General features: G+C 54.9%; 1 protein-coding gene across 7 annotated transcripts in view; it reads right to left on the reverse strand.

The window, feature by feature from the left end:
• PITPNM2 (phosphatidylinositol transfer protein membrane associated 2) overlaps window positions 1–20,228 on the reverse strand; it is a 121,283-nt gene that overhangs the window by 41,632 nt on the left and 59,423 nt on the right. The window lies entirely within an intron of this gene.

Genomic DNA, 20,228 nt, shown 5'->3' on the forward strand with positions numbered 1-20,228 from the left:
TGGTGTGTCTGTCTGCCTGTGCCCCGAGCCCCCTTCAACCAGCAGCTGAACTCGCAATCTCATTACACCCACTCTGGCTGCCTGGGCGCGTGCGAGACACACATTTCATCTCTGTCCCTGCAGGAGTCGTGATGGGTTAGACAGAATCATATTTTACTACTCACAACAGGGCCGCTCCCAGTGCCTGGCGCGGTGAGAGGGAAGAAGAAAAGCACGCGTCTCCAGAGGCCCTTCTGCAAGGGAGGCTGGGCGAGGAGTCCGAGGGACCGCCGTGCCCAAGACACACCTGTCTGCACGACCCCCCAGGCTTTCTCCAGGGGGGACAGGACAGACCTTCCCATTGGCCTCTGATAGGGCCCCTGGCTTTCTGGAAGCCCTGAATTCACGACCTCAGGAAGGACCCCGGCCCCCATGGTCATCAGTGTGTTAGAGGAAGCAGACAGTCCAGATGTCAGAGTCCGAGGCAGCTGGCGTGGTAATCAGGGAGGCCATCGGGGCTGAGCACAGCCCTGAACAAGGCACGAGGCCTGGCAGGAAGGGCGTCACCCCCTTCCTCTCCGGCAGCCTGTCCCATCAGGACCCATACGAGAAAGACAAAAGGAGCCTGTGGGTGGCCAGGAACCCCTGGTTCTGCCTGAGGGGTCAAGGTCAGGACATGTCTTAGGGCCTCCCCAGGCATCAGGGATCCCCCTGGCATCCCTGAAGGGGCTGGGGTGGCCAGGCTGGAGGGGCTTTAGTAGAGCCTGGCGGGTCACTGGGGTTGGGCTCAAAAGGGTGCGTGACCGAGCAGGTGGGCAAGACCCCTCTTTGAGCGAAGGCCGTGGGGAGACGCCGGACTGGGGAGGGAAGAAGAAAATTGAGTTTATTGAACCTAATCTGCTTTTCCATGATTAGCTGTGGTTTGACGTCACAGATGGAATTTAGGAGCGTGGCTGTGCAGAGACAGTGGAGGATGGAATCCGTCCAAACGCAATTCGGCTGCATTCTGGCCATTAGGTCTGCAAGCGACTCGAGCCAGGCCATCAGAGGCTGCCTAGACATCTGTGACAGCGTGGAGGGTGGCTGGCGGGGGAGCCGGGGGCCAAGGCAGCCTCCAGTGTGTCTGTAACATCCCCTCTGGTTCTCTTGGGTCTCTCTTCCACATCCTGCAGGAAAGCCCCCTTCCTCTGCTCTCGGCTTCCCAGGTCTGCGGGCCCCTCCCTCATCGGAGGCCGAAGCGGGTAACAGAACTTCACCTGCCCCCACGTGGGCAGCTCTGCCCCTACCCTCTGCATCCGGAGACGGCTGGCTCCAGATGAATGGGGGTGCGCAGAAGAAAGCAGCAATTCCTTGTGTGCCTGGGACCAGCCCCTCCAGGGATGGGGGAGTGTGTGCCTCTCTGCCCCCTGGGGGGTCAGAGCAGGGGCAGGCACATCCCCCAGGAAAGTGTGAGCTGGAAGGAGCTGTGGGAGGAGCGGGTCGCATCCCTGCCCCCAGAGTCTCCAACTGTAGCTGGAGATGGGGGGCTTCCGCCAAGACTTCTCTGGAGGCAACGGTAAAGACCCCCCACTCCAGTCCAACCGTCACCTTGTAAGTGAGACTGAGACCTGGATTTTGCAAGCGTGGTGGGTTGGAAGACCCAGCGTTACCCCCTGCCCTGGCCGGAGCAAAGAAACAAGGACTCATGGAGCTTGGGGAGCCCTGGGCGCCCTCATGCAGGCACCAATATTTGGGGGAAAGGCCGTAAATATCATCGCTGTGTGCCCAGAGCGCCGGGCTGGGGAATGCGGCCAAGCCACTGCAGGGCTGGACTGTCAAAGCCACGGGACAGAGAGCGGGCACCGCAGGACACGCACTGCTCTGCAGGGCTAGGAACCCTTAGAAGATCCTTGAAGGTAGTGTAGCTTTTCTTCTGTAACACCCCAGCCTGAAAGGCAGCCGTGAGATCAGTCGGAGAGCTTTCCATCGCTGTGCTGGAGACAGCAAAGCAGGTCCAGAGAAGGTAGGCTGCCCCACTCAGGGACAGCCACAAGAGAAGGGCGATTGGCACCCCAAATTCCTGTCTCCCACCCTCCTGCCAGGCCTGCAAACCCCCCCGCTTTTCGGGAAAAGGGGAGAGGAGATTTACAGGTGAGGAAGTCAAAACTGAGACCAGCTCCCCCGGCCAGCGCTCCCCTCCTAATCTCTCCTCATCGTGCTCCAGGGACCCTGCTCTGCTGGTCACTGTAGCTGTGACCATCACCACGCTGGCCTCCAGGGGGTGCTCCCCATAGCGAGCACGGAGGCCAGCTCAAACAAGCCTGCACGCCACCGGGGCCGAGATGTGACAAGGGAAACACAACCCCAGAGGGACCCTACCCGAGAGCCTGGCTGGGGGCCGAGCCCATCCTCTGGGGCGTGCTCCCGGGCCTCCTGCCCCCCACCCCTCTCTGTCACCTCTGCCAGGGGCTATCACTGCAGCAGCAACATCCAGATCATTCCATGTCACCAGAACACGTCACTCACCTAAGGTCCTGCGTCTGGAGCATGCTGGCCTTGGAGAGGAGCTCCCCTCTAGGGGAGAAACCCCAAGCTATGGGGTGGGAAGAAGGGGGGACCCCCAGATATTTGCAGGTGGGGGGCACCTCCGGGCGGGTAAGGCTCGGTGACCCTAGTGTCCAGCACGGAGCTTGGCGCATTGGCAGGCATTGGGTGCCCTGTGGACGCTGCCCCAGAGGGCCTCCGCGAATCCTGCTGCCAGGCGAAAGAAGCTGTGGGGCACCCAGCGTGCCCAGAGGCAGAGCTGGGATTTTCACCACCACTGGTGACGACCGCTTGTCATGATGACAGTGTGATAAAAACTTTTGCGGAACATCGGTGACAATCGCAGCTACCAGGGCTGGGGGCTTACGTCCCGGGCCATCCTGGGCTCGGGTTTTGACCGGACACCTCGATGGGGGTGGGGGGGGGCAGCGCCTGGCAAGCTCCTGTGCCTCCCACTGGCCATCCTGCACCTTCTCTCTGATCCCCGTCTCTCCCTCCTCCAATTCCCACCTGCCGTCAGTCTGTGGCTCTCCTGGACCCCCGCCCCCGTCAGCACACAAGCATGCAAGGAACGGCTCCCAGGTTTGCAAAAACCAAATCCCACGGCTCTCAACCCCACTTTCTTGGTACCACCCCCCTCTCTGCTCCTCCCTTCTGGCAAAATCCTCCTACGCTTAGCTGTACTTGGGGTTTCCATCTTCCCAGGCTCTTTCCCAACCCACCACCCCACGGCAACTGTGCCGGTCAGCCCGCCATTGACCTGAGCCAGGGGTCCCTGAGGGGCTGAGCCAGACTTCAGTCCTCATCGCCTCCAGACCTTCGTTAATGCCTGCATTTAACACCCAGTGATGGAGAACAAGCCGGGGTCTGGCAGGGAACACTGCCTTTGCCTCGGTTTCTGCCTGGACGAGGTTCTCTCTGCTCAGCCGACACACCCACCAATGAACCTCTGCTCGGAGCCGCCTCTGTGCACCATTCCTGGGGCCCCAAGCAGAACAGCCATCAGCTGCAAATTATGATGTGCTTTTTGTTCCAAAAGAAACACAGCTGGTCTCGTGCAGGCTGTAAGTAGCCGGGTGGGGCTGACCTCCCATCTGGAGGGGCGCACACCCCATGCTGGAGTGTAGGAGCCGGTGTCCCCAGTCCTGCCCGCTTCAGACCACCGCACTCCGGACACCCCACGGCTCCCCGCACTGTCCGCAACCACCGCTCCCAAACTTGCCAGATCCTAGAGACCACATGGAGTGTGCTTTAGAGATACAACTGAGGAGCAAGGGTGGGGGGTTGTCAGAGCCTTAGCCCCCCACCCCACTGTACCTCCCTGCAGGGCAGTCCCGCATACAGAGCGTGACGAGGACGCTGCAGGGGACATCCAGTCCGTCCAATGCTGATGCTCTTGGAGGCCCTACCAGGGTCGCGTCACAACCCACACTCCGGCACACAGCAAACCAGACCTTCTGATTGGTCCCCTGGCTTACAGACCCCTCTGACCATTCACACAGTCTGGCAACCCAAGTAAATTAGGAGTCACAGAACCCTCCCGCTTGCCTCACACCAGATGGGCTGCCCCCACTTATCTGTTTTATTTCTTTTCTTTAAAGACTTCTATTTATTCATCTGAGAGAGAGAGAGAGAGAGAGCATGAGAAGGGAGGAGGGGCAGAGGGAGAAGCAGACCCCCGGCTGAGCAGGGGGCTGGATGCGGGACTTGATTCCGGGACTCCAGGATCATGACCTGTGCCGAACCAACTGAGCCACCCGGGTGCCCTGTTTTATTGAGATATAATTCACATACAATATACAGCTTTTCAAAGTGTCCGATTCGGTGGTGATGAGTGTATTTACAGACTGTAGCCATCACCACTACCTGGCTCCAGAACGTTTCCTCACCCCAAAAGGAAGCCTGGGTCCCGTGAGCCCTCGCCCTCTGCTCCCACCCCCACCAACTTCCTGCCTCTCATTCGTCCGCTTTCTGTTTCCACGGACTTGCCTTTCTGGACGCATCACGTAAATGGATTCGCGCCCCGTGCGGCCTTTTGTGTCTGCCTTTCTTCCACTTTTTTTTTTTTTTTTTAAAGATTTTATTTATTTATTTGTCAGGGATAGAGGGAGAGAGAGCAAGCGAGCACAGGCAGACAGAGAGGCAGGCAGAGGCAGAGGAGAAGCAGGCTCCCTGCCGAGCAAGGAGCCCGATGTGGGACTCGATCCCAGGACGCTGGGATCATGACCTGAGCCGAAGGCAGCCACTTAACCAACTGAGCCACCCAGGCGTCCCCCTTTCTTCCACTTTGCATCACGTTTTCAAGGTTCATCCACGCCGTGGCACGGAGCAGTACCTCCTGCCTTCTTAGGCCAGAATGATGTTCTACTTCATGGCTATTACACCCATTTTTATAGCTGAGGAAGCCAAGGCTGCGTGTCATCAAGGGACCTTGTCTCCCCCGTGACTCAGTAAGTATTGGAGTCCGGTCCGTCTCTCTGTGCAGCCAAGATAGAAACAGCTAAGAATTGAACAACCGTCATCGAAAGGGACATCAGCGTACATACATATATACCCTTGGCATGAATAATAGCATTTTACGGTTTACAAAAGCTTTCGCTTCATGCTCTTGCTTTTTCAGATTAACCCTCCAAGGTGGAACACACAGGTATGCTCTATGTTTGCAAGGACCCAAACGGGTAAGTGCTATGTTCGAGGTCAGAAGTAATTATTGATGCATTCCTGGTGGTCAGAATCTGGATACAATGTGAGCAAACAGGACAGCTTTGATACATTTTTACAAAGATGTCATGTTTTTATTTTTTTAAGATTTTATTTATTTACTTATTGAGAGACAGAACAGGAGCGGGTGGGGGGGGGGCGCGGCAGAAGGAGAAGAGAAACCCAGGCAGACCCGCGACGCGGGGCTCGATCCCAGGACCCTGAGATCATGACCTGAGCCGGACGCTTCACTGACTGAACCACCCACGTGCCCCTCAAAGATGCATGATTTAGAAAAATACTTTTTTTCTCTCTTTCGGGTTACTTTGTAGTAAATTCAAACATTGGAGCCAAGGGAAAACCCACGTAAACTCCATGCAAGAGTATTTACTTGGTTTTAATTTAATGTTTCTGACTGATCTCGGAAATAAAGATTGCTATTTCTTTCAAAATACAGACTCCTTGGTTCCAGCCCAAATCACTGCATTGCCAAGGGAGGGCCATTTGGACCATTATTGAGGTTAAATTCTCAACCTCATCATCTGGGAGACAGGGTCCTTAAATTCTTGTCTCAACAAACCCTCCAGCATCCCTTCTCAGCAAGAGATCTTAGACCGGGGCCCCGTGTCAGGCTCCATACCAGGAGCTAGGGGTCCAGGGGACTAAGACAGAACCCCTGAGGAGCCTCTTGGCCACACGAGAAGACAGACCTCCCTGAGTCATCGAAGACCTGCTGGGGAATATTACTCATCCTTAAAAAGGAAGGAGATTCCCACTGTAGGAACCCAGCACGCGTCCTTCTCTTAGAATAAGCCAGGCCAGTTCCTGATTCCGGCCTCGGCCCTGCCTGTTAAACCCCCGTACCCCAGCCTTGGCCCGGCTGGCTCCCTGCGGTGATCTGGGCCTTGGGCCAGAGGCCGCGCCCCTCTGTGGAGGACCCCCAAGGCTCACCACACTCCTGCGTGAGGGGACTCACTCATACACTGCCCCCCTCCTTGACAGCACAGACAACCCCACACCAGGGACCTCGCCTGCATCCCTCGCGGCCGGAAGAAATGACAGCACATCTGTGCTACTCCCCCTTTTCAGTCTCTGATCCTGGGGAGCAGGGGGTCTGGCACCTAGCAGGTACCAAAGAAGGTTCGCTCGGCGAATGTTCCCCCAAACCCCTCGTCAGGCAGATAGTGCCACTAAGCAGCCAAAGTGCTAATTACAAACTGCTCTGTTAGCTGTTCTCAGAGCGACTACAAGATCCTCCAAGAATAGCGCACGATTCCCTGCCACGTCCCTGGAATAACAAACCCAGTTTCTTGACGGCGTCTGTGACTCAGACTGTTCCCAGAGCCAGACTTGCCTCCCCCCAAGAGAGTGCTGTGTGCAGGGGCAGAAGCCTCAGACAGACAGAGGGCTGAACGCTGTTCTCCACGGAGGGCATGGGGGGCCTCAGGAGCCATCTTAGCCCCCTTCCTGTGGGGGAGGCGGGTGTTTGGCCCTGAGGGGGATCCGGCAACACTGGGTGGCCCCAGTGACCTTCGCTCTCAGATGGGCCCAGGGCTACAGGGTATCACCCAAGACCGTCATGTTCTTGTTAGAAAGTCGATGCTTGTGAGTCGCCAGGGAAAGGCGGGAAGAGGAAAGCCCAGAGGGGCTGAGTCATTTCATGGGGCCGCACAGAGAGTCAAGGGCAGGACGGACGAATCTGTATCTCCTGGCCTGTGATCCAGGCTTGATCTACGGTGCCCTTGTGCAAGCATGGGTCCGGGCAGCTCAGGCCACCAACAGTTGGGTCCAAATGCTCAACTCAGTAGGGAGCAAGCAGGCCTGGTTGGAGCCTGGCCCAAAAGGCCCAGCCAGTGTTCCCAGGGGGAGTCGTGCATGTGTGTACACGCAAATTCACGTGTCTGTACAGCTCTGCCCAGGCCTTGCTCTGTCTCACTGAGTAAGTAGTGTGGCCTTTACAGCCAAGTTTCTCAGGGCTGCCAGGGAACACTATATGCCTGGAAAATTTCCCAGCTCTTCTTTGCAGAGCTATTAGCTTCCCTTCATTGCCTCATAAAATCCTCCCGGCAATGATGGATGCCATCCTATCATGGAAGGGAGGGAGGAAAGAAAACACAAAGGGGGAAAAAAAGCCTCCGGTTAAACTTGGAAAACCCCATGGGCACATAACTTGGGAAAAGAAGGCATCAGAGGAGGGTGGGTGGCCTAGTTCAGCTGCACGGGCTGTGCACTGCCCAACTCTAAGTGACATTCTCAGGGACTACAAGATTGGCAGTCTCCCGAGTTGGGCAGTCCTGGGAAAGGACTCTGCTTGATTTGGGGCAAAGTTTTCAAGAGTCTCAAGGCTCGCTCCTCACTGACACCTTGTCCTAGCACAAGGACCTTTCAGTTCTCAGGAGCTGCCCCTCAGTAACTAGTGGGTAAGAAGAACTGATCTAAATTGGAGAGGAGGAAGGGTGAAGGGTCTGGCATCTGCCGAGTCATTCTGGGGGCTGGGCTGGAACTATCTCCGAGCCCAGGACTTGAGAGAAGAATTAGCCGTCTTTTATGAGCTGAATCTCACTGACTTCTACAGCATTCTCCTTCCTTTCGCCAAAGCACTCCCCATTCCTACCTCTGTCTTTCAGCAGTTCTGGAAAATTCTCAGCAATGAGCTCTCCAGACGTGGCCTCTAGCTTATTTTTCTCTTCTCTCTGTGGAACTCTAATTAGATGGAAGTCAGGTGTCCTTCTCCGCTCCGTGTGTCTTATCTTCCCTACACCTTCCTCTTTCTAGTGTTCTGGGTGGTTTCTTCGCGTCTGGCTTCCAGTTAAAAACCCTTTCTTCAGCTATGATGACTCTCCTGGTAAAGTTCTATTTGGTTCTTTTCCAAACCTGCTTCATCATCTTTTTACGGCTCTGTATTCCCTGCATGGTGTTTCAGCCGTGCCTTCTATTTATTTAAACGCATCGAACATAGTTATTTTCCTGTCTCTGCCTAAATGCTGCAGGATCCAAGGTCCTGAGGGTCTGTTTCTGCTGTAACTTGCTCCTGCTGGCTCCGGCTCTGGCTCAGAGTGCCTTCTCTCTTCTTAGGCTCGGTTATTTTTGACTCTGAACTGCTCATTTTCTGTGGAAGTTATGTGTAGAAAGCCTCTGAGACTCGGGATGAGGGTCTGTGCTCTCAGACAGAACTGATGTTTGCTTCAGCAAACGCTTGCGTTACTGCCCTGGGGACAGAACCCTCCACCACAGAACACGGTCGGGGCTGAACCAGCCACAGGTCTGGGCACAGTCTGGTCGCCCTTTGGCTCTGTTCCTCCTCCAGGCTAGGTGTCTTTGTTTCCTGGGGCTGCTGTCACAAAACACTGCAAACTGGGTGACTTTAAAGAAGTCGCTGACTTGCTCGCGGTTCTGGAGGCTAGGAGTCTGAAATCAAGGTGTCAGGTTTGTCCCTTCCTCCATGGCTTTCTCTTAGCTTCTGGAATTTGCCAGCAATCTTTGGCATTCATTGGCTTGGGGCTCTATCCAAGGCCACGTGGCATTCTCTGTGTGTCTCTGGGTCCCTGTGTCTTCACGTGGCCTTCTTTTTAAATATTTTATTTATTTATTTGACAGACAGAGTTCACAAGTAGGCAGAGAGGCAGACAGAGAGAGGAGGAAGCAGGCTCCCTGCTGAGCAGAGAGCCCGATGCCGATGCCGGGCTCGATCCCAGGACCCTGGGATCATGACCTGAGCTGAAGGCAGAGGCTTAACCCACTGAGCCACCCAGGTGCCCCTTCACGTGGCCTTCTTATAATAATGCCCACCCTACTCCAGTAGGACCTTACCTTGATTACATAAAGTCACAGATCCACCAGTGGGGCGGGGGACAGGGACACGATTCAAACCACACCTCTTTCCTTCAGGCCGTATGCAACCTCTCGGAGCAGCTTAGATCGTATAATCTCTCCATTTTCTTCTCAGCCTGGCCTGACTTTAGAATTTTTGCTCTGTTCACTACAGCACACTGCCTTCCTTCTGTCACCCTGAGAAGGACGACCTGGTCTCCTGCAGCCTCACCTGTGCCCCCCAGGGACAGGACACAAGAAAGGACAGTGTGACAGAGTTCTCCCAGGATTCCCTCAAAAGCAAGCCGAGGGCATGCTTTGTCTGTTCTATGACGAGAACAGTCCTAATTTTGAACAACTTACTTAAAAAAAAAAAAAAAAAAAAGCAGTCAATATAATAAATTAGATGAAAACCTTTTTTTTTTTTTTTAAATATTAAATGTTCCTTCCATTCTTGGGATAAATCCTACTAGGTCATGCTTGCATTATTCTTTCCATATCTGGCAGAATTAAACTTGCTATTTTTTTTTTTTCCCAGAAGATTGTAGGTTTCTGTTCAGAAGTGACACCGGCCGGCAGTTTGGCTGAGTTACCCTCTGATTCTGATACCAGAGAGAGCTCCTTGGAAGAGGACCCAGAACGCCTTTTCCTGTCCCAGAATGCCTTTTCCTGTCCCGAAACAGCTCCTGTAACGTGAGGATAATCTATTTCTTGAAGGCTTAGGAAGTTTTATCCCCATTTTAAGGGACAAATTTATTTTCTTGAGAAGCCAATTTTGGAAGCATTTATTTTCTCAGAAAGTTCTACATTTCACTTACGTTTTCTAATTAATTGGCATAAAGGTACATATAATAGTCTCTTCTTTTTAAAATCTCTGTAGTTATATTCTTTTTGTTTGTGCCTTCCACTTTTTATTTTGAAATCAGACCAGCCCTTTCAAAGAACACACTTAGAACTATTGATAACATCTACTCCATTTTCTGACTGCACTTGTAACAATATCTTTTTGCCTTCTCTGAATTTATTTCTCTAACTTCTTGAATTGAAAGCGGACTTCAGTAATTTTTATAATTTGGGGTCTTATCTGCCTTTTAATAAATGGATGTAGGGCTATAGCCTGTCCTTTGAGTATAGATTTGGCTTCATGCTGTGGGTTTGTATATTCAGGGCTCTTACTGTTCTTCATTTAAAATCCCAGAGTTCAGAGGCCCCAGGGTGACTCAGCTGGTGAAGCGTCTGCCATTGGCTCAGGTCATGATCTCAGGGTCCTGGGATCCAGCCCCACATCCCTGCTCAGCGAGGAGCCTGCTTCTCCCTCTCCCTCTGCTGCTCTGCCCACTGGTGTTCCCCTGCTCGCACTCAATCCATCTCAAATAAATAGATAAAATCTTCAAAAAAAAAAACAAAACCCTGCAGTTTGAAATTTTCATCTCGACTCCCTCATCTGACCTAAGAGTTACTCAGTTTTCTGTACCCGATGTGTTCCTCTGGAGGACTTTCCTCGTCAACTCACATGCAGTTGTAAGAAATAATGCAGGGAGATCGCAAGCACGCTCTCCAGTCTCCCGCCAAGGAAACATTTTACAGAGTGATAACATCACAAGCAGGACACCGACACTAAGAAAATCTACAGGTTTTCATCACATTTTCCCAGTTCTCCTTGTACTTACATGCCTGTGTGCTGTGTGCTGTGTGTGTGTGTGTGTGTGTGTGTGTGTGTGTTACGTCCCCACACAATTTTATCATCTGTGTCCACCCACGTAGATGTCTTGGAGACTTTCGAAGCTCAACACTGTTACTCTATATTTGTCTTCTTCTTCCCTCATAAGATCACTTTTTATTTACTGTATTTGAAGCTACATGGTCAAGTACAGAAAGTTCGTGTATTTTAACTTCGACTTCCCAGCAGAATATTCCTTTTACCGCATTAAGCAATTCCTCAATCCCTAAACTATGCTCATTTTACTTTTCTTTCGCAGACATTAACATGGCTCATTTGCTTTCTCTGCTCTGTATAAGAAGGATTTCTTTCCTCATCCTTCTATTTTCAGGTTTCTTAGGTTTCTTTTTCTCTTTTTCGGTCTCATTCAAAACAATTTTTTTAGCTTATATTGAGAGAATGTCTCTGTTCTCAATCATTGTGGTTACTGACATTTAGACTAATTCTTGCCATTTTCTGTTTACAATATGTATTTCCTTTCAATCTTCTTTGTTTTTTTGGATTCATTTTTTTTCTTAGATATATATATTTTTCTATATTGCATTGGACGTTTTGTGTTATTTTTATTTTTCTAGAGCAGGAGCTGCAAACTTTTTCCATTAAGGGCCATATAGTAATTATTTTAGGCTTTGTGGGCCATGCAGTCTCTGTTACAACTTCTCAGCTCTGCCACTATAGCAGGAAACCAGCCATAGAAACATATACTAACAAGTGTGGCTGTGTTCCAATAAAACTTTATTTACACAAACGGAGCATGGGCCAGATCTGACCTGCAGGCCACAGTCTGCTGACTCCCACTCTAGGGGTCCTCTTCAAATATTTAAATGCACACACTTAAACATATACTTCTCCAGAGTGCCCAGATTTAATAAGGGTCTACCTCTCCTTCCCCAACAAGAGAAGAAACTTGATAGTTGTGTATTCATTCTACTTCCTCATTTATGCACCAAACTATGTAGGTCACCCGAGAACCCCTTCCTGGCCCTCATATGTCACATCTAGGCTTGGAGCACACCTAGAATCCTCTCTCCCTCCTGAGCACGATTCGACCAGTGTTTCCTTCCTCAGTCTCATCCCATTTTCACCCCATCTTTTGCTAAGTCCTCGTGGTTTCTTATGCGCTAAAGGCATCTGTCCACATGGATATTTAATAATATTTGTTCTATCACATCAAGGGCTTTGGGGAGCAGGAGGAGAAGGCAGCAGCGTGCCCTCAACCTGCAGATGGTGACCTTGCCTCTGCTTAAAAAGCCAGGGACCTATTTTTCAGCCTGGGGTCAAAGAGAACATGAGCTGGCCCTTTCCCTGGTGGCAGAGGAAGGAAGGTGTCAGCAGGTACGAGCTCTCCGTGCAGCCGGCCTAGGACAACGGACCGGGCACATGGGCCTCAGTGGAGCTAGGCGTGAGTGCGAGCCCTGGCTGCACCTGGATGCAGCTGCCGCTGTGGGCCGCCCTGTCCTCCCTCCCCAGGGATGTGAGCGTCCCCAGCAGGGCCCCCTGTGGCTGGAGCTCACACAGACTGGACTTCTGTTATTTACCACCAGAAAAGTCCTGACTAATCGGAGGGTGATGCAGCCTCTTTGACCTTCTGCACAGTTACTCACTTGCTGAGTTAACCTTCTCCTCCAAAAGGGCATTATGATAAATTTCACCCCAAGGTCAAAATCAACAATGATTAAAAATTTCAGATCGGCTAAAGTGTTTTTCTTTGTATGGTCATTCTGAAACCTCACATTCTGTCTTCTGAGTCCACGTGAGTCGTGGGGAGGTCATCTGGTTAGGGGACGGCCGAGGCTGGCTGGGGTGGAGGGCAGGCGCGGGAGGACGTAGGAGGACATGACGTCCAGTGTCCCCAGCGCGCACCGATCTTCTGTGTGGGAGACTTTATCCACGAAACATGGACACTCTCTGTGCAACTGGGAAGTTGCTCTGGGCTTCTCACGAATCTGGGCCCCCTACCTGCATGGGGCCTGGAACGACCTCAAAGGTCTGTCTCCTCCGGAGGAGACATTGCCGCCAGCCCGGCCTCCTAGCGCGTGCGCAGGTTTGGTGCTAAACAGATACAATAACTTGGTACTAAAATAAAACCGAGCTTGGTGACATCTTGACACAGCTTTGCAGGAACAGCGGGCTCCTGTGTACACAATGTCCCACTCTGCACGCCTATTTGTAAATTAATCACACATCAGTAGGCTTTGCTTGGAGCCACGTGTTTCTGGACCACTTGGAGGGGAGATCAGGCTACGGGACCTTCTGATCATCCCCAAAGCCAGACCCATCCTTTCAACAGATCCTAGATGGAAAAATCTCCTTCTTGCCCGACCCCTGAGGGCCACCCTCACCTTTCTCCCCTCCCCTGCAGGGGCACACAGGGCAGGGGGAGCCCGTGCAGGGGGCTCCCCACAAGCCCTGTCTATGGTGTCTGCATACGCTAATAAGACGATCTTAAGATAGATCTGAACGAACATGCTTGTGAGGTGTCCAAGAGAGCAGGACGAGAGAAGGAAGGAAAGGGTTGAAGAGAAGTCAGTCATGGAGGGGCCTCCGCCAGCCATTGTGGGGGCCCCCGTGTTCCCCAGGGGCTCTGTCCTACGGTGTTAAGCTCCCACAACCTCTGTCCCCAAGTCCATCTGGCTCCTGGAACACCACCGGTCAGCCCAACCCCCATCAAACTTCCTTGAGTCAGCTCTGAGGGGCCCTGAGGACTGACCTTGGCCCTGGCCCTCAGGTCTGGGCGGTCGTTGAGCCTCAAAGGAAAGAGCTGAGCTCCGCCGCTTGTATATGTCACAGCTGCTTATATATGGCCTGGGCTGACTCATCTGCGAAGGAGAGCTAGCACCCGAACTCTGCCGGAGCTCTCGGGCAGTGCTGGGGGCGCGGGTGGAGGGTGTAGGCTGATGGCTCACGTTCACATTGCCTGGAAGACCAGCTCTCGATTCAGAGCTGCTCCGGACCATTCTGTGCCCACTACTCACCGGGAAGGCTTCACATGACGACAGACGTAGGGACTGTGCCACAGAGGCCCCGAGCCCTGGAGGGGCCTGGTTGGCTTCTTGGTGCTGCTGCCTCCTGCCAGACGCCAAGCATGAAAGAACTGAACTGACCTGCTCCCCTCTTCCAGCAAGTCCTCCTGGATTAGCAGACAAAAGCTGGAAGTCCTTCCGCCCTCTCCCAATCCTGTGGGGCCCTCGACCTTGTCCCAGCCCTCCTCGGCCTCAGGCCAGGAGCTAGGGTAATCATCCGCTACGTAGGCCTCGAGATCTGGCTCTCTCCACATTCAGCCCAATTAGGGGGTCACATGCACTTGGCTGCACCCCCAGGATTTCATTAAGAAGGAGGCCAACAACCAGAGAGGGGAGCATGTGCTAAAGCTTCCCCTGCAGGGCTTTGCCAGCAGGGAGGTCCTTGTCCCCTGAGGTCCAGCCCTTGGCCTTAGTGGAAAGCCGGCAGGTGTGGACGGAAGGCACGCTGGCCTTGGGTCAGCTGAGGCGCTCTGAAGCTTCAGATCCCCAAAGTGGGAAGCATGTGTGTGAGTCCCTTCCTCACAGGGAAAGCGGCACCACTGGCCCCTTCATCCTGTGACTATCGGCCACGTGACCTGGACAGGCCCCACATGAAGTCAGGGGCGGCTGGAAGGTGGGACCAGCAGGTCTAAGGCTCTTCCCCACCTCCATGGGCTGGGGGCTGGCAGATCTGAAGCTGGGGCACCCTGAGGCCCATGGGGGCCCATCGAGGCCGTGGTCACTGGCAGTGAGAGACCCCAGGCTCCCCCCACCCCACGTCCCCCCGGAGCGAGGCTATTCAAGAGCAGGAGGAAAAGAAAACAGAGCCATCTGCTTGTCCTGAACTATTAACTGGGGGAGGAGGGGTGGGCAACTCGGGGGGCCCAGGTGGGAACCAGGTATTGGGAAGGGGGACTGGGACCCTTGTACTAGACCCGGGGGATCCCGAGTTCGCAGGAGCAGGGCCATGAGCCCAGGCGGGCCTCCTGTCAGGGAAGCACAGCCCAATCCAGCCTCATTCCCTGGCTGGCTCTCTTTCTAGTAGTGATCCGAAGCTCCCCGTCCCCTCCTCTGGGGCATTTTGCAGAAGACCGAACCGGGGCTGGGCAACATCAGGCAGTTCAGCCAACGCCTCACAGCCGCTGAGGACCAGGCCGGCAGTGCACCGGGTCCCCAGGAACCACCTGGGGCCCTCCCCGTGGGTCTCACGTCACCGCGCAGAACCAGGGACTCACTCTACCCCACCCACCGTCCCTGTTCTACCTTGGCTTTCATTCCAACCCTGTCGGTTCTCCTTGGTGGCAGAACAGCTGCCCAGCTGCTGCCCACTCTTCCATTTTGGGTCCCCCCAAATCCTCCTAGAAGCTGTCAGAGTGTATCCGACCACATCTGACAGCTCCCTCCGGGGTCCTGCTCCCAGAACCTCCCTCAAGGCCCTTGTACTCTGCCCATGACCTCTCTGGGCCTCCCACCTGGCCGGCCTGACTCTCCAGCTCCATCTGCCCTTCTCCCTGTCTTCCCGAAAGCCATGTCACAGGCAGCTTCCCCGCCGCGCGCCTCAGCACCCCAGCTTTGAAGCCCTCGAGGGCAGTGCTCACATCTCCTACCCGGTCCCTAGTGTCTGGCGTGCAGCGGGGGATCCCTCACTGTCGCCTAAAGCATTCGCTGTGATTCACACTTGCTGCTCCTTCTGTCAAAATAGCCCTTCCCCACCTGGTCTACGTGGCAACCCCCCAAAATGTCCTGAAAGACTTTGCCAAATCAGCTCCCGCTCTGTGAGCCCCCCGACCACTCCAGGAGAAGCTGGGCGCCCAAGGTTTCCCTGACAAGCACCTCACCTTCTGTTCCGACACCATTCCCACTGTCCGGGCCCAAACCGCAAGGCGCAAGGGCAGGGCCCACATCCTGCTCTCTCAGTGCTGGGCACACATACCACGAGGCACTCTGTAGACCTCTAGAAACCCTTGGCAAGCGGGGGTCAGGGATTCTGGGAAGGGAGAAGACCAGCCAAGGTGCATGGCAGGGCACAAAGAACCCCGGTGTTTCCGAATGGTCAGAGAGAAGGTACTTTGGGTCATTTCTGGGGGATCTTCCAAGGACCAGTCCTGGGGGGGCGGTCAGACAATGAGCCACCTCCCCTGTGGTTCATTACATGGTAGCCACTGAGCCTGAGTCCAGGAAGAGGGTCTACCAGACAGAGTGGTGGGCACAGATCAGGCCAGGAGGGAAGCTGCCTGGGTCCCAGCTGTGACCTGCAGCACTGCGGCTTGCGGAGCTGGGTCTGTGCTCTCTGCTGGGTCGGGGGGGGTAGGGGGGTTACTCTCCCAGCATCACAGCCCTCCATGGAATCCACGCCCCGTGAGGGCAGAAGACGCTGCTTCTCCAGCTTCCTGCTGACTGGCTTGATGGAACCTGCCGGGGCTTCCCTCACGGGCAGGTGCAAGGCTAGGAGCTACAGCCAGGATGGACACCGGGCCGGCCTGGGGGCCGCACAGCAGGAAGTACAGGTGAGCTTAGGGATGGGGTCGGGGGAGGGCAAAGCAGAACCAAAGTCAGCCCAAAAGGCCCCTGGCATTTGGGGTGTGTGACTCCCGTGATGTGATGATGTGGAACCGGCATATCCGCGGAGAAAGAAATTATATCGGCGCCCGCCAGGGCCTGGGCGTGGGGAGATGGGGAGTGACTGCTAATGGTTTCAGGGTTTCTTTTGGGGTGAGGAGAATGTTCTGGAATAGACAGAGGGGGCAGTCACATGACCACAGTCTAATATATTGTGCAGGAACTAAATGTGGCAGAACTGTTAACACAGTTTTATGTTATATGAATTACATCTCCAAAAAAAAAAAAAAAAGTTTTTCCCAGAAAAAAAAGAAAAGTCAGGCGAAACTTCAAGTTAATCAGTTTCCCTTCTTTGTCCAGTGTGTCCTGGCAGCCGCCCCTTTTTCAGTGAGCCGGCATGCCAGCTCCTTATCCCAACCACGAGGCCGTGAGGGCTCAGCACGCCAGTCAGGAGGAGTTTTCTGACTCAACCTTTGTTTCTTTACAGATTGTAAGAAAGGAGAACTGACTGGTCCCTTTTCTGCTTAAAGACTTCAAGAATTCAACTTTATGCACCAAAGAACCCCCAGGCTCCTTATCCAGAGGCTGAAGCTCCTGCAGGAACTGAAGGGCGGGCGACTGTGTGCGTCGAGCTCCCTGGCCAGTCTCGGTGCCTGTGCTTGCTGCCACTATCTGGGTCCCCACCTCCGCAGGGACACCCTGCTTAGGGAGCCGAGCCCCAACCACATCTGCCTTGTTGATAAAGCGGTCCCTGGCCCACAGCCTCCTTGGCCACAGCTGCCCTCCTGTCCGCCAGGCTCTCTGCGCACGGAGGGGGTGTGTTACTGTGCACACTGTTACCCCACAAAGCTGCAAGCTCTTGGAGGGACGGGGCCATGTGTCTGCTGTGGACCCCAGGGCCTGCTGCCACCACAAGGCTGCCCAACTTCAGGGGGCGCTCTTCCCTTCCACAAGGAGCACATTTCCAACCACCGGTCCCTCGGGGGCTCCTTCCGAACAGACACCCAGCCCTCCCGCAGATAAACAAATGGCTCTGTCAAAACCAGAGGTCGGGGAAAGCCCGGCCGCACCTGCAGCTGGAGAGCTGTGTGGACACAGTGTCCAGACAGCACACAACGGGCAGAGGTTGAAGGCTAGGGCTGCGAGGCCCAGGGAACGCCCAGGGCAAGCAGAAAGCACAGCTGAGAAAGGGTTCCAGAGTCCGCGGGCATAGGTATGGAGTTCTTTAGAGGTGCCCGGGGTAGAACAGGGTTCTTAAGGGTGCTAGGCTGATGCAGACTGAACTGCAGAACCCAGAAACTGAAGGAGAACTTGTAACCCAACGTTAGCATCGAACAGATGGGAAATGAAGGCCAGGACCGATGGAACTGATCTATCCATCCATGCACCTATCCACCAGCACCTCTGTCCGCCCACGCACCCACGCGTACACACATGCATGCCTGAGACCATGCAACACCCACGCATCCGTCTGTCCACACGTGCATCCACGTGTCCATCTGCGCACCCAGGGACCCATCCATCCCTCCCCTCCCTCCGGGGACTGAGGGCAGAGCCGGAATTGGAGCGGAGAGTCCTGGCCCTCTCCAGCCAAAGGTCTCTACAGTGAGCCCCAGCTGTCTTTTTTAAGCCCATGGCAGCTCTGGGAAACGTTCTGACCCAGAAAGGGCCAGCAAGAAAGCCCCTACTGGCAGGGCTCACACAGAGGTATGGACCACGCCAGGCCCCTGCCCTAATAAGGCCTGTTCACTGTCGATGTGGAAACTGCAGCCCTCGTGGGGCCCTGTGACCATCAGCAGTGCTCTCTCACGGCAGCATGGCCCTGCAGGCAGGGGTGCCTCCCGTGGGAGCTGGGGAGGCACTCCGGTGGCTGAGAGGCGGAGCAAAGACTCTGAGGCAGGACTCCGCGGCAGGTGGCAAGGGGGCCCTGGGTCATCACAGGATGACTGACAGGAGACGAGCGGGAAATAGCTTGCGTGCCGGGGAGCCAGGCCCCTTGGGACTTCAGAGCCCGCCAAAGACCAGATACAAGGGAGCCCCTGAAAGTTGTTGGGGAGGTGGTCCCAAGAACAGTGGGCAGAAGGGATTTAGGCAAAGTGACCCCCCTCTCTGAGTGCCCGGGGTTTCTGTGAGCACTGCAGACAAGACCCAGGGGTGGCAGCAGACCCAGCGCCATCGGTGGCCAGCTGTCGGCAACAGACAAGGTGGGGAGGCGGCACAGGTGCTCTTACAAAGGGGACTGTCTGAGAAGCAGGAGTTACAGCGGAAGGTGGGCGGGGGTGGTCCGTGGGAGGCCCTGCAGCAGCAGAGGGGCTCCCGCTTCTCCCCCTCCCTCCTCCCTACCAAAGGAGGGGCCTGACTCGCATCTGCCTACCCACCCTGCACGGGCACCTGGGTCCCCATCTGCTTCCTCCCTCCCCATTTCAACATGCTTTGGCTGCAAATCCAGGGAGACATGTTGCTGTTCGTGCCTAGACTCCCTCCCAGAGAGGCAGCCGGGTGGAAGGACAAGACGGAGGCCCCGCACCTGCCCTCCTCACCTCTGTCCTTAGACATGACACTTAGAACTGAGCCTCCCTGGGCTCCTCCGTGAAGAGAGGGGGCAATACCTCCAGCAAGGGAGTCAGACGTCAGTGTGGAGGGCGCGCCACGCTGTGCCTGGCAGTTGAAGATGTAATCCGTCCGTCACGGCGGTACCAGGAGCACCGAGCTGCTGGATGCGGCCGGCGGCGGGGGCTGCGGGGCTGGGGGCTGCGGGGCTCTTGCAGGCACTTGGGGCGACACCCTCCCTCAGCTCCAGGAATCCCAGGGGAAGCGCCTGGGAGCAGAGGCTATCTGCGGAAGGCTAAAAGGAGAGGGGTTACCCTCGGGGCCTGATGTAGTTCAGAATTCAGGGCTCCCCGCATTTCGATGGGTGACGCTGCTTCGCTCAGCGGGACCCGATAATCAGATACACTGACATTTCTGCCGGGGACTTCGTGGACGTAGACTGCGCCGAGGTTATAAATAGCCTCACTTGGACTATAAATAGCCTCACCTCCGTTCGGGCGGGATTTTGCTGCCAAATGAGTTATGAAAAAGCATTGGTTTTCTGAGCTTGCGGGATTCTGGAATCGAGGCTAGGGAATTATGGCTCTGCATTTCGGCGTCTCTTCCCCAGGAAACAACTGTGTGTCGGGCCTGGTTCATCCCACAGCCGATGCAGTCCAGACGATGCGCATCATAGACACCCTGCCCCCCCAAACTTGCCAGGCCCTGACCCGGGGGCACGCAGCGCAGGATTAGTCACAAACCAAAGACAGCTTTGCGCTCACACATAAACACACAGAGAAATGTGTGTAAATACAATCGCACCAGCAAACAGGGCCGGGAGCCCTATTCTGGGGATGGAACCCAGCCCTGGGCAGCCGCGGACACCTGCTCGGGCCAATCCCTGCCCACGCTGCTGAGCCACATGTGTGTCCAGACCTGCACCTGGACCAGAGGAGGAAGGGGCAAGGGGGAGGAGCCACAGGCTTCCTATTCTCTGGATTCGGCAGGGGCAGCGAGAGCACCAGACAGACTGGGGTCTAGTCCTGGTCCTGCCATGGGAGCCGGCGGCCTCAGAGGGGTGGCCAGACCTCCTCACTGAGCTGCATTTCTTCACCTGCCAAGTCTAAATAATGGGGCCTCCCCAGGTTTTGGAGGGCACATGCAGGTGCCCGCAAGGGCTTGGTGCATGATGGTGCATGATTGCAAAATGCTTGGTGACTCTTCTGTTGCCTCAATGTCCAGTATAAAAAGAGCTGCTCTAACTGGGCAGCTTTTCAGTCCCAGAGATGCCCCCATGTCCCCAGGGCTCTCTTTTGAGGTAAGTCCCTTGTGGATTTCTGCCCTGCATCAGGTTTTCCATATAAATATACACAGAACCTTCTGGCTGCTCTGGCTGCCGAGGG

Source organism: Mustela erminea, chromosome 13 (genome assembly GCF_009829155.1).
Source record: "Mustela erminea isolate mMusErm1 chromosome 13, mMusErm1.Pri, whole genome shotgun sequence".
NCBI lineage: Eukaryota > Metazoa > Chordata > Mammalia > Carnivora > Mustelidae > Mustela > Mustela erminea.